This window comes from Botryllus schlosseri, chromosome 6, assembly GCF_051294905.1.
Source record: "Botryllus schlosseri isolate E-star chromosome 6, Bs_hap1, whole genome shotgun sequence".
Lineage (NCBI taxonomy): Eukaryota > Metazoa > Chordata > Ascidiacea > Stolidobranchia > Styelidae > Botryllus > Botryllus schlosseri.
This window is the reverse complement of record NC_137241.1, coordinates 18892716-18908043: the sequence shown is the minus strand read 5'-3', so window position 1 is coordinate 18908043 and position 15328 is coordinate 18892716. Positions and strand designations below refer to the sequence as shown.

The 15328-nt window shown below is 40.2% G+C and overlaps 3 long non-coding RNA genes across 4 annotated transcripts in view; 1 reads left to right on the top strand and 2 right to left on the bottom strand.

Annotated features, from left to right (window-relative positions):
• The window catches only part of LOC145441360 (uncharacterized), a 370726-nt gene that overhangs the window by 915 nt on the left and 354483 nt on the right, over window positions 1-15328 (bottom strand). The gene's annotated exons all lie outside the window — the stretch shown is intronic.
• On the bottom strand, window positions 31-3080 carry LOC145441357 (uncharacterized). The gene is made up of 3 exons (XR_013915805.1): window positions 2461-3080; window positions 2216-2386; window positions 31-1095 (listed from the first exon to the last, which is right to left on the bottom strand). It is a non-coding gene; the product is annotated as an uncharacterized LOC145441357 (long non-coding RNA).
• LOC145441356 (uncharacterized) lies at window positions 3188-7460 on the top strand. Its single transcript, XR_013915804.1, has 2 exons — window positions 3188-3441; window positions 4597-7460. It is a non-coding gene; the product is annotated as an uncharacterized LOC145441356 (long non-coding RNA).

Sequence of the window (15328 nt, the reverse complement as noted above, 5' to 3'; positions counted from 1 at the left end):
CAGAAAAGTGAGATATAACACTCAATAGACACTTACGTGACCTTTGACACGAACCAATCAGGTTGCAGCAGGATGTAAACAAAGAACAAGGCCGGGCAAGCTTACTATGAGCGCCTATGGAAAAGCGTTGAAAAATGAAGGTTTTTAGCAAAATTACATTGAATTGGGAATAGCTGACTTTGGTGAATGATAATAACGTAGAGCTAGTATGTATTTGCAGTGTTCTAACCTACAATAAACATGAATGGTGGCAAGCACTCGTCAGCATGGTATGTCCAAATAAATGGATTTCTGACAACTTTTCGGATGAAGCAACTATTGCTGTATTATCCTTAGTCGTATACTATACTATAGGACTGTCGTACCGAATAGCATGTATTAGATTAATCTTGAGTCAGGATATGTGGGGTATTCATTATGTGGGCTTTGCGTTATCTGCGTTCTATTTATGGAATCGTATATAGTACAGTCTACAGTCTGCATCATTATCTAGCAAATTACTGTTACACTGGACACTTACTTGTCTGCATATTCAATGATCATATTAATATGATAGGCAATATGATCCGTTCCCAGCTGAAATCGTCATTTTTTGTTCTAGCTCATGTATTGAATCAATCAGGACAAATGCCAGATAAACACTGTGCTAATAGCCTGTGTAACTTGGAGATGGCTACTCAGACCGTTCCTGGTGTGCGCTTGTACCTTTCGCAGAGCCAATGACATGCATGGAAGAATGTAAAATCTGGATAAAGGCATGTGGACTTCCTTGTAGTCATCTGAATTCTCATTTTATTAATAAAATGACATATCTATTATTGTACCAAAAATATTGAATCGTGACATAATTAAGATGAAATAATTCTGTGTTTCAGAATGAATCTAATCTGAAATGCAGTCACACTTGATGCCACAATCGACTTGGTGTGTGTCTTGTTTTATTCCACAGTTTTGCTGCATGATGGTGTGGGTTGAAATTGTTGAGAGCAATATATTCAATAATAAGATGAATAGTTGAAATTGGTAGCGGAGCGGTGATACGTTGCATGAGTCGGACGAGTACGCCTTGATAGGTGCCTGCACAGCAGTGTTGCTCTGTAAAATAAACATATTATATATTTTGTGCAAGCGTGATGGATATCTTTAATGAAGCTGCAGAAAGAGGAAGTCGATGGATAAAACGCAAGAAAATCAAATTTCTGGAAGAAGTAGAAGCACAAAACAGGAAACTCGTACAGGAAAATTACAAATTAACGGACAATTATTGCTAGTGAAGTTCAGTTCTCAGATGAGCATCATAATGTCAAAAGATGCGGAGAAGCTGAAATTTTATGCTAGACTACAATAAATTCTTTCTGAATTGCCCAACTTATCCTACTGACGTCAAATTTATAGTAGGCCTATTGCTGTAAGCTTCATTAAATTTCGATTTGGCCATGTAGATATGTGGTTCTTAAAAATGCACTATTTGCATTCATTCATGATTTCTCAAAACTAAAATGATTACTGACTGTCAATAAATCACATACAACTTTGAAAGGATTGATGGATTGTGGTGCACTTACTTTTGTGCAGGAACTGTTCACAGAGACCATTTCAGATCGAAATATTAGTGAAATATGTGGGTTCGACAAGAAATGTGAGAAAATGATGGAATTCAGCTATGGTGAACCAGGAAATGCTATCATGGCAGAAAAGTGATTCACCATTGAGTCTGAAATCAAGAAATTGAATCTAGATTTAAATATTCCTGCACATGATTTGTATGCCTGAGCCAGACTGTTCCACAACCAAAAAGATGGTGAGACAACGTATTCATATTGAACAGCTGATCGGAAGAATCAACAAGTATAAAATTTTGTCTGGTGTCCTACTATGCAGCATTGTGTATCAACTAACCAAATATGGACTAATTGCTTACTCTAATTCAAGATTGAAAATTAAAAATGAATGATACAGCATATTCAGCAATTGTGAAAATTCAGTTCCATTGTGAATATCGTAATGCCTAATAGCATGCTACGGATCGTAATTGTGCGGTGCCATGGTCAGTGTGTACCAACAGTGCATGTCTATTCATACTATATTCCAGTGGTTTGCATTGAAGCTCATTTAGATGCCCAATTTGTTGAATGAACAATTCTCCAGGTGAAAATGTTGCAGGATTATGTGTGTTAGGTGGAATGTTATAAAACTGAAGACACCACATACGCACCAAAATCTACTTTGAGAGGCAGGAGTTGATCGGTTGCGAGTAAGGTCGAGAGATGGCTTGTCAATCACAATCGAGCTCACTGATGCTGATGCAAATCACAATGCAGTCCTTGTAGCTTCAGGTGCTGGATTGTCTTAATCAATGCATATGCATGAGAGCATATATCAGAACCTAATGTGAAATTAAATCATGGTTACAATATCTATTGCAGGAGTCTCTGACAAAATGTCTTTTTCCTTACTTACCCTATCTTACAAGTGCAAGACGAATCAATAATGGATTTTCTGAGAATGCGTATTTCCATTGAGTGTGATATCTCTCTTTTCCGCAAGTTGCGATAACATTGGCTGTTCACTAGAATAACACTTCCACAAAGAGTGAATTGTCTCCTCAATCTTTGTCCCTAAGTCGGGTACATAGCGCTTCATGAAATACTTCGTAGCTTTCTCCGCGGTGTTAGAAGAAGATGCTGTTCGACTCAAATCCAGAAATTCGATAGAATCTCCATAGCTTTCAAGTTTCATAATCAATGCACTAAAATTGTGATGTGTGGCAGAAGCTGTATTTTATAGCATATATTTCTGAACATGAGATATGCTTGAAAATTTCGCTTTAGACCTGGAGCCTATGAAATCGCCAACATATGCATTACCACAATCCTATAGTATAGTATACAACAATCGTCGCTTAATCCGAAAAGTTGTCAAAAATCCATGCATTTGGACACAGCACGCTGATGCGTACTTGCCACCATTCATGTTCATCCTAGACTAAAAGCTGCAACTACATACTAGCTCTACGCTATTAGTATTCATTAAGGCCAGTCATCCCCAATTCAACGTAATTTTGCCTAAAACCTTCATTTTTCAACCTTTTCCCATAAGAGCTCATAGTACGCTTGCCCGGCCTTGTTCTTTGTTTACATCCTGCTGCAACCTGATTGGTTCGTGTCAAAGGTCACGTAAGTGTCTATTGAAATACACGTTCTCAGAAAATCCATTATTGATTCGTCATGCACTTGTAAGACAGGGTAAGTAAGGAATAAGACATTTTTTCAGAGACTCCTGCAATAGATATTGTAACCATGATTTATTTTCACATTAGGTTCTGATATATGCTCTCATGCATATGCATTGATTAAGACAATCCAGCACCTGAAGCTACAAGGACTACATTGACGAGCAATCTCTCGACCGTACTCGCAACCGATCAACTCCTGCCTCAAGGTAGATTTTGGTGTATCTGGTGTCTTCAGTTTTATAACATCCACCAAACACAAATAATCCAGGAGAATTGTTCATTCAACAAATTGGGCATCTAAATGAGCTTCAATGCACACCACTGGAATATAGTATGAATAGACATGCACTGTTGGTACACATTGACCATGGCACCGCGCAATTACGATCCGTAGCATGCTATTAGGCATTACGATATTCACAATGGAACTGAATTTGCACAATTGCCGAATATGTTGCGTCATTCATTTTTAATTTTCAATCTTGAATTAGAGTAAGCAATTATTCCATATTTGGTTAGTTGATACACAATACTGCATAGTATGACACCAGACAAAATTTTATACTCCTTGATTCTTCCGATCAGCTGTTCAATATGAATACGTTGTCTCGCCATCTTGTTGTGGAACAGTCTGGCTCAGGCATTAGACGGTGTGCCAAATCATGTGCAGGAATATTTAAATCTAGATTCAATTTATTGATTTCAGACTTAATGGTGAATCCCATTTCTGCCATTATAGCATTTCCTAGTTCACCATAGCTGAACTCCATCATTTTCTCACATTTCTTGTCGAATCCACATATTTCACTAATATTTTGATCTGAAATGGTCCCTGTGAACAGTTCCTGCAGAAAAGTAAGTGCACCACAATCCATCAATCCTTTCAAAGTTGTATGTGATTTATTGACAGTCAATAATCATTCTAGTTTTGAGAAATCATGAATGAATGCAAATGGTGCATTTTTTAGAACCACATATCTACATGGCCAAATCGAAATTTGATGAGCAGTTACATACGGTTGACCCAATGGTTTAATACTATGCTTACAGCAATACTATAAATTTGACGTCAGTAGGATAAGTCGGGCAATTCAGAAAGAATTTGATGTATTCTAGTATAAAATTTCAGCTTCTCCGCATCTTTTGACATTGTGATGCTCCTCTGAGAATTGAACTTCGCTAGCAATAATTGTCCATCAATTTGTAATTTTCCTGGACGAGTTTCCTGTTTTGTGCTTCTACTTCTTCCAGAAATTTGATTTTCTTGCGTTTTATCCATCGACTTCCTCTTTCTGCAGCTTCATAAAAGATATCCATCAAACCTGCACAAAATATATAATATGTTTATGTTTATTTTACAGAGCAACACTGCTGTGCAGGCACCTATCTAGGCGTACTCGTTCGACTCGTGCAACGAATCACCTCTACCAATTTCAACTATTCATCTCATTATTGAATATATTGCTCTCAACAATTTCAATCCATTACACACCATCAAGCAACAAAACTGGAGTGGAATAAAACGAGACACACACCAAGTCGATTGTGGCATCAAGTGTGACTGCATTTCAGATTGGACAATCTAAATTATGTCACGATTCAATATTTTTGGTATAATAATAGATATGTCATTTTATTAATAAAATGAGAATTCAGATGACTACAAGGAAGTCCACATGCCTTTATCCAGATTTTACATTCTTCCATGCATGATATAGGCTCTGGGAAAGGTACAAGCGCACACCCGGTCTGGGTAGCCATCTCAAAGTTACACAAGGCTATTAGCACAGTGTTTATCCGGCATTTGTCCTGATTGATTCAATACATGAGCTAGGACAATAAATGACGATTTTAGCTGGGAACGGATCGTGTTGCCTAACATACATCATATTAATATGATCATTGAATATGCAGACAAGTGTCCAGTGTAACAAATTTGCTAGATAATGATGCAGACTGTAGACTGTACCATATACTATATACGATTCCATAAATAGAACGCATATAACGCCAAGCCCACATAATCAATACCCAGAGGTGGTCAGTAACGAAGTACTTCTACTTTTTGAAGTAGATTTTGCCTACTCACACTACTTTTCAAGTAGTTATGATTTTAGACTACTTCTACTTGACAGTTTTCAGTTTCGTAGGCAAATATAACCGTAGAATACCTACTTACTTACTTACTTGTGAACCACCACTCCTACTTCTACATGAGTAGAAATTTCGGTGTTACTTCTACTTCTACTTGAGTAGCGACGGTGACTACTTTGACCACCTCTGTCAATACCCCATACCCCATATATCCTGACTCAAGATTAATCTAATACATGCTATTCGATACGACAATCCTATAGTATACGACTGTAAGGACTAAGGATAATACAGCAATAGTTGCTTCATCCGGAAAGTTGTCAGAAATCCATTCATTTGGACCTACCATGCTGATAAGTGCTTGCCACCACTGCAAATACATACTAACTCTACGTTATTACCAATCACCAAAGCCAGCTATTCCCAATTCAATGTAATTTTGCTAAAAACCTTCATTTTTCAACTCTTTTCCATAAGCGCTCATAGTAAGCTTGCCCGGCCTTGTTCTTTGTTTACATCCTGCTGCAACCTGATTGGTTCGTGTCAAAGGTCACGTAAGTGTCTATTGCAGTCTACTGTGGAAACCCGAGGTTTCCGGAATATTCTGTATTTGCCGTTTAGAAATTATGTTGCGCGTGGGATGCCTGGAGACCGCGTGTTGCCTTAGTGGAGTAGGGAGAGTGGTTGAAGATGGATGCGAGTTTGTTTGGTAGCGTGAAGTATTAGTAGTCGAGAGCAGTCGCACGAAGTAGTGGTGGTGGTATTAGGCAGTTAGGGCGTGAAGTATACTAGGTAGTTAGTTGGTCTTGTATTTGCAGGCTTGAGTTGGATGTACCGGTCGGAATCACTGCGCAGATAGATGGCTGCGCCACGGCCTGGTCACTGACGGTGCTACGCAAGCACCTAGCGTGTGATGTTGCCCTGTTGGTAGTTCGTACTCGCTTGCAGACGGCATCAAGGCTGCTGCTGGGCAAGGTTTAGGCTAATGGATATGTGTGGGTGGAGTTTCGTTACAGTTTGCTGTGCTTTGTGCATATATCGTATAGGAATTTTATAGATCGTCTGGGTTCGTTATGTGTCCGTGAGCGTCGTTATTATGAGTTTGTGTTGGATTAATATAATATTATAACCGCATAGACTTTTGGTGGTGTCGGCCCGCCGTACTTCTCTTTATATAGTTAAATGCAATAATACAATTTGTGCTCTCGTTTTCGTTGTTCCTTTCGTTTGTTTTTAGTTATAAATAACACTGTTACCATTGCCCCGATATGGGCGTTACAATTGCCCTGGGGTACGGGGCGATTGTAACATTTGAGCGGCGATTTTGAGACCCAAAATTTCCATGATTGATTGTTGAATGAGTTCCATTTTTGTTTTTATATCAACTATCGAGTTAATGGCTTCTTTATATAAACCATGAGAAAAGTGGCTTCTTTATATAAACCGTGAGAAAAACACGTAGGGGAGAGGAGGCCAAGATGAGACACTTTTCTGATAATTCAAGGCCACTCAAAGAGTAATGCCTTCTGAGGATTAATTTTGGTACCAATGGAAAGCCTGTGATCTCTACTTTCTATGACGATGGCTTGAGTTATATTGAACAACATACTGATGGATTTCTTGGCCCTCAAAAATCCTTGCTCAAATGTCTCAACTTACCCCCAGGTGAGGGTAAGATGAGACAGACTGTGTTTAAGATGAGACACCAAGCAATTTATGCTCATTACACCACCAATTAATCCCAAATGATGCATCAACCAGCAACATTGTGAATAAAATATAATAATCATGAAATAATTCATTTTTAAAAAGAATTGGTACATCATATACAAATATAAATGACATCGAAAACCAATTAACCATGAGATAAGAGTTTCGTTATCATTTTGTCTTGTAATGTCACATCTGGTAAACTACTAGATAAATAATACATTTTGTGTGCCTTCAACAGTAAATTTTTAATCTTCCGAGGCCTTCAATAGAAAAGCCCTCTGATACCCATGTCTCATCTTACCCCCATGATTTTGTCTCATCTTACCCCCACACCTAAATTTACATATAAATTTGATTAAAAAAATTTCTGTCCGTTACTTTTCAGATGTAAGCGCATGATTACACTGCTAATATTGCACTCAACCAGCTCCAGTATTCTTGTTTTATAATATTAAGTACTATGATAGGTATGCCCTTACAAACATGAATTCACACAACTGACATAGGCTATGAAAATATAGTTTTTGGCATTTTTCTGCCCAACCTCAAATCCGTTTGCCTTGTTAATATGGTAGGACTATGGAATGGCAGTATGGGAACAACATAGTTGAAGGAATCTGTCCATCAGCAATTTTTTCTATGAAAAAAATGCATGTCTCATCTTGCCCCGTGTCTCATCTTGGCCTCCTCTCCCCTATAATGTTAGAAAATACAAAAAGTGTTAGAAATCGTTGTAGTGGAGACCGCGGGGGACAATTGTAACAGTAAAACATAACACAACAATTTCTAACTTTTGTCGTCCGGTTTGGGTTTGGATTTGACTATTGGAAATATTTCGGGCTTGAATCGCGCCCGACTACCATTCGACTAATTTCAGATTTGATAAATTTTGTCAAATGTAAACTTGTAACGAGAACTCCTGGATATATAGTTCTGCTTCAGCGCTCCCATGTCGTCCCGGCGCTATGGAGGGTCCCGAGGTTAAAATCAGAACCATTACGTAAAATACGTAAATTCGAACTTCTTCGTACCCTATACGTGCTTCGTGCTCTGAAGCAGGAGCTTATCGAACTGTGAATGTGGACCGCATCTCAACAAAGGGTTTGCGAATCAATATGTCCTTGTCGCAGGGGATTATAGGCATGGCTGTTTTGTTAAGGCCAGGATAGTTTGATATTATTTAGCACAAATGTCGAACACAAAAAGATAAGTCGCGAAACAATAACTTCATATATTTTTATTTTATTCGATACAAGCTTTTTTCGACTCACTCTCATCAGTAGCGATCGTCAGTAATAGATACAATCAAATTCGAAAGAAAGAGAGATACGGGTGTTCTTTTTCGCCTGCGCCATCGAGATGCTTTAACGACGGAGATGCGATACGGCCTTTATAGTAAGATCGTCTAGTCTGCACCCCCATTTTTTCTCCTCTTTGCTATCCGTGATTGCTGATCGCCTAGCACAGTGGTTCTTAACCTTGCCTCCTTCTTAACCTGTCGATTTTGAAGGGAGCGGATACGCCCAGGGGGCGATATGGGGGCGCTGGGCTCGGGGGGCGGTATGGGGGGCGCTGGAGAAAAATGGCTTCGCAGTAGATGTGGTGGTAGGACATATCCCTAATGAGTATTCAGAGCAATTTAACACCGAAAACTTCGACATATAGCCTAGGTTTAATTGTCCATGGGCGCCTATATGACTGGCACCGAATGTTCCTGTCTTGGCAATCTGAATCCCAGAAGACGAATTCCATCTGGCAGGGAAAAATTACATGCCAGTGAAGAAATCCCAATTTGAAATCGTGTGCGTCTTTTAGTTTAGTACGATTGGGCGACAGGGATCTAAAGCTAGATATTCCTGTTGGCGATTTTTTATTTTTTTGATATAGCAGACAGGAAGTCACGAAATAACATCATGCAACGAAGTCATACCAACGGGTTCGCCCGCCCGAATATGTTTAATTATTAGAGACGGGCCTTTCAGTTAACAGGACACCTCACAATGTTCGCTCTACGTTTTGACGAGTCTGCGCACACTCAACAACTCACTGCGCAGACCCTTGGACAACAGTGCGTAACGACTAAAAAAAGGTCATAACTTCGGATTTGTTGTGCGTAACGTAGATTTTCTGTGGGCAGAGAACGTGTCAGCACTGCTCACGTGCGCAGCTTAGAGGGAGCATTGCACCTCACTCAGCTCTACCGGTAAATCTGGTTACGTGAGCAGAGACGACAAGAAACTGAGCAATATATATGCAATTCCCGATCTTATTGACCGATTTTATTAGGAATAATCGACAATGTTCGCGCTTCGCACTGGTTCGCTAAACAGTAGGCTTACAGCCGATTTCATGGCAAAAGCGGACAACGTGATGGGGGCCGGTCGGTTTGTCACCATATGGGAGCCCAAATCCCAAGTTTTTTCGGGGGGGGGGGGCGACAAAGGGTCGTTTCGTTCCTGCCAACGGGTATACGCCCGAATATGTATAATTATTATTGAGGGGTTTCATAGACTTCATAGCTTCCATAGACTACTCCTTGTCGCTTCGACATCTTCCTGTCTTTTCATTGTATCGCATTTTTGTGGTGTATGGAACTGATAAAATTGCTAATAAACATTTATAGCTCGTGTATCCTTGTTGAATTTTTTTTCTCTGCTTTTCTTGTAGTTTTGTATATTTATTGTCATTTGTTTTGTGCCATTGAATATAATGTGTATACTCCTTCAGGTGGCGACTGTGTACTAAGGCCTTGCGGCCCCTCGTCGTCATCCTGGTCCGTACCGGATTTTCACTGGTGTGACAAATAAATGATTGATTGCTAATAAACCAATGACGATGATGAGGGGTCCTACCTTTTCAATCACACATCACTCAGCTCTACCGGTAAATCTGTTTACGTGAGCAGAGAGAGGATAAAAATTGATATCAATATGTATGCAATTCGCGATCATATTGACCAATTCAATCAATAATTATTGAAATTTTTCGCGCTTCGTGAGTCTTGGCGAGAATAGCTGGCTCAGTAAATGGACAGTGGACACCCAATGTAGATGACCAGTATAAGCAAACAGCGGATAGCCGAAGGGGGGTCTGAGAGCGAAGCCCCCCGGAAGTTTGGTTTATCACCCTATGGGGGGCCCGAGACCAACGTTTTTTTGGGGGCTGACGATGTGCTGTTACGACCCTGGTAACGAGTTAATTGTATCTACGGGCACGCCCGAATATGTTTAATTATTAATTACGTGCCCTTTATTTTCCAATACAACAGCTCACTCAGCACTAGTGGTAAATCTGATTGCGTGGGCTGAGAGGATAAAGTATATAGCGACATATATATGCAATTACCACCTATCCATTCATGTATTATAGAAAATTTTGGCACATAGGGCGACCAGGCCACACAAACTTTGCTGACCATCGAAATCACGCTACGGGGTTCTTAGGGGCGAAGCCCTCAGAAGCTTGGTTTATCACGCTATGGGCGCGCAAGGCGATCGTTTTAGGGGGGTTGACGAAGTGCTGTTACGGCCTTCCCTCTTACTCATTGTCTTTATTACGTTCCGTACAATATGAGGTTGGGGGGGTGGGCGCTGGAGCACGATAATCTTTGAAAGGGGGCGCTGGAGGAAAAAAGGTTAAGAACCACTGGCCTAGCAGGATAGCCGCGGATACCAGTTTTCGAGTCTTTGGTCTGACCCGACCGGGGATCGAACCCACGACCTACCGATCAAGAAGCCGGACGCTTCACCATTACATATCTCGCTCTGAAATGTAGGAACCATTGTCTGTTTGACGTAATAACAAAAAACAAACAACCAGTGGGCAGGTAAGGTACGGTGATTAAATTCGGGCAAAGCCTGTGTCCATCTCCCGCTTTCACAGACTGTCGAAAATCCACGTCCTCGATGTACCTTCAGCCAACATAGGAAACACCATACAATCTGACAATGTCATCGCAACAAGCATTGGCCCGTACTAAACCAATTAGGAAATTTTTACCTTCACCGCATTATATTTGTGGGGAGTAGGGTTGGGCACAATGATTCGAATACTCGAATCTGAATGGAGTATTAATTCTAATGATTTGAGTCGAGTAGTAAAAGACGATTTTTTCGAGTACTGAAACTAGACGCTTCTCACCAATGAAAGTCACTTTATCAACGAGAACTAGTTTCGATACTAATTTTCACTGTATGACGCCTTGAAACCTTGTTTGGCGGTATCGTAGCATACGAAACACATAGTACAGAAGCTACCAAGGTTACTGGACGTAGCACATCTCCGAAGTGAGGATTATCCCAAAATTGTCATCAAGTGGAATGAAATCAGTATGGCCAAAAATACCAAAGCATCTTTTAGTGATGGATAACAGGCATTATATTATTTGTGGTGGCATAAACGGTATACGTATTTGAACTTTGACGTATTACATTCCGTTATGACGTCATAATACGCGTTATTCGTATACTCGACTCGAAACATATTACGTGATTCAGAATCGAATGACTCAGGTACTTTATTTTGCCCTGCCCTAGTGGGGAGGTCTGTAACTCCGTATCCTCTTGAAAACTGGTTTAGGGATCCGTGTGAAAAACTGTGAAATTTCGACGTTTCGACACTGCAGAACGTTCTACTGCCGTGAAATGAACAGCAAACTCCCACCAACAAGTCAACCGACCAACCAACTCCTTCGGCAGCGACTCTTCTCCGTCTATGCCAAACGACTCACCCAGGGGCGTAGCCAGCCGAGAAAAAACGGGGGGGGGTATTTTTTAAAAAAAGGAGAATGCTTCAAAAAATGATGTTCCGGTGCTAACCGATTCATCGGGTTAATTGTATACACAAATGCAGATATTACAATGGTCAGATAATCTTCCTTGTGTTTGTGACTTCACCATTCGCTTATATATAACCACGTTGCGCGATTTAAATAGAACACCACAACCCGTAAGCTAAGATAACAACAGCAGAAAGAGAGACAGCGAGGTATCATATGACCTAATTACCAAAGCGAGGATCGTTATCAAGAAATCGCGCGCGCAGATCATATTACAACACGGTGTGAGATGTCTTAATTTTGCGATCAAATATGAACAGCAGAGGCTCAAATGAATTAGCCTGTTGCCTGTTATTGCACATGATCTGGATTAAATTTGTTTTAAATCAATGTGATGTCTACTGTCTGCTAAGATGGTGTAGTATTTTGTGGTGCGGAGATAGTAAAGACCAATTAACGCTCGAGCTTGTGCGATTGTATCTCGTGAATAACAGTCCCCTCTTCTTTGCGAAGTACATCAACACCGGAATCGATAACCTTCAGTTTCATGGTGATTCTTTTGTATATGTAAATGTGTCTTCCTCCAACATAATATTATTGCAAATCATTCATATTACGCACATTTTTGAGGATGGTCTGTTGACCTACATCACTTGATAATGCCGGTACTCATTGACTGTGACCTAATCTGAGAATCTCCAGATTAGTGAAACGCTTCATCGTTGTTAGATGTATATATTTCACTCATGTAACCTAAAACCTGTAAAATTACTATAATATAGAGATTTGCAGGACATGCGGCTCCAAAGCAGCCGACCGCGAGCGCAAATCACAGGACCACGATTCCTGACGTCTGGTACAAATCCCTATAACTTGTGCGTCCATAATTCAATCGACAACCTACATCATTAGCAAGCAAATCAACTTTCAGTTTTGTCTTAGGTCCATTTTACTAAATTCCGTACTCATACTTCATACTAAACTTAAAACAGTTACACAAAAGAGGATTCGGCAATTCGCGGAGGATTCGCAGCCGGCAACTACGTGCTTTCCATTTCACCAATGTCATGGAATCGGTGTCTCGTGCACATCAAAGAATCCACTAATGCACACAGGTGTGACGCTGAAAACCGTCTTGACACACCAAATATATTACGCTAAACGTACCGGGATTCCAACCCGGTCATTTGGGGTATGATGACAATCTACTGTAATATTGGCTGTACTGGCATAGCTACAATGATGGTGAAATATATCAAACTCTATAGGGAAAACGCCTCATCAATTATGCACCCCGCAGGGTACTTCAAAAACTGTACATCTACAGTGTACACTGTATACAGACGTCCGACCGGGTCATAATTTTCATTCATTTTTGACCCGAAGGTCTTTCATTCAAACCTACAAGGCGCTAGTCAAGAATATCGCATCTTCATTATCGGTACCTTTGAGACAGTCATATGGATTTCCTGGTTCACCACTACACTCGCTAATACCGGTATACCGATCAAGGGTCAACTAGCCATTCGGCCTCCCATTGGTGAAACTCTAGTTCTGGGTTCCGAAATATATAAAATCTATTCCTACAGCTTAGAAAGTCTGCTAATATACGGAAAGATAGAAAATAGTGCACCTACGTCTTCAACATTAACCAATTTACAGTCAACCAGCCGCGAGAAACAGGAGACCACGATCAGCGACAACCAAGCAAAGGCACTGAACTGCATTTTAAACAACCTGCCGCGGTTGTTTACTTTTCGATCAAATTCGGAGCGAGTGAACGCTAGATCATTGACGTTTCGGTGATGGTCAGGCCGTGTTATTTTTGGCATTTCAGGAGCCAGATGCCAAAACTGCCAAAAATAAAAATTTGAAAATGCCAAAATTAATACGACTACGTTGCCGATGGATTTCTGCGTAATTATTACGATATCATTCTAAATGCTTTGTACAGGATTGACATCTAGCATAGCTGAATCTCTGACGACTTCTACAACAAATTTCCGAAACGTTTACAACCAGAAATCAACAGTACACTATGAGATATTTAGCACTGCAGCAGGTGCGCGAGAAAGTAGCTTGCTAACCAATTTGTGGTTGCTATTTGCTCTGCGTATCTAGTCACGTGATCGAAGTCCTGCAAATGGCCTATTGGCCTACGGTTGTAGACGGCCCATTGCCTGCTCATTGTAAACCATAAACATTCAAATAAAACATATAGGTTGTCATGGTGTCAAAGCTCAACGTACCACGAAATCCTAACTGAAGCAAGACTGCGTGGGCATTACATGGTTCTTATATCAAGAAGCGCATTATGAAAAATTATGATGTAGACACCATTGTCAGAATGAAGCAACACGGTGTGTAACCAGCGGTGTACGCACGCACAACTTCAGTGTTGTAAGCCAACAACTGCTATTGTTGAACGTTCTTTCTTCCGTCTTGGCAAGCTACTTAGTAAGGACCGAGGACAGACTAGGCTTACCATACGTCCTCTTTTAAGAGGATTTGTCCTCTTTTTTGAAAGTGTCCTCGGAGGACGCCCTTTTGTCCTCTTTTTTGAGATTTTGTCCTCTTTTTTGAAAATTTAGGTAAGATGTAGAGGAAATTGCGAGTGATATGCCGCAAATTAGCCCAGAAGTTAAGCTCCCGCGGGTATTTCGGAGTGAAAAACGGTGCTTCTGGCTCTGAGCGAAAAGATGACCCTTTTTTTTTAGTCATCCACCTGACAATGTGGAGAGAAAAACTATATTTTGAGCTCTGAGCGGAAAAGATGACCTTTTTTTTTTAGTCAACCGATCACAAAGTGGGAAAAATTTACCGGTTTTTGAGAATTCTTCTCCGGTTTTGCATTTCTGAAAAAGTGTCCTCTTTTTACATTTCCAAAATATGGTAAGCCTAGGACAGACACTTTCTACCCGAGAATGTAGGAAAGTATCTTTCGTTGTACTTCAACAGATTTTAATTATTAATACGTGATGTAACTACTGGAATTCTTCATAGGGCCAGATTTCGTTCAAATCAAGTTTTTGCATGAAAATATTTGTCAGATTTTGGGTCAATAAAGTTTTTTCAGGCCGAAATAGTTCGTAAGGACAGACATCAGTTGGAACCAGAAATGAAGATAAGTTGTACAATTATATCATTATGTGATAAAACACCTAATTTGCATACGTTAGGTCAAAATTAAGTTTTCTAAGGTCAAAAATGTCAAAATTTAGATTTTTTTTAGGTAAAAAAATCTTCTCACTGAGCAGTGACCACAGCCGCATCAAACAGGTACACTTGACTATATACATGATGTGTCTACTGTCCACAGTGTCCACAAGGGTTGTCCAAAATTTGGAAAATCTCAAAAAGTTTCCGTGATTGTGTCTCATTCTATAGATTATTGATAAAAAACAACAATTAGCCTGAAAGAAGCTTACAGGAAAGCCGTTAAGATTTCGGTCAAAGCGTTTGAAAGTAGCTGCTCAAGAATGGGCGTGCCACTGACCATAGAACGGCGA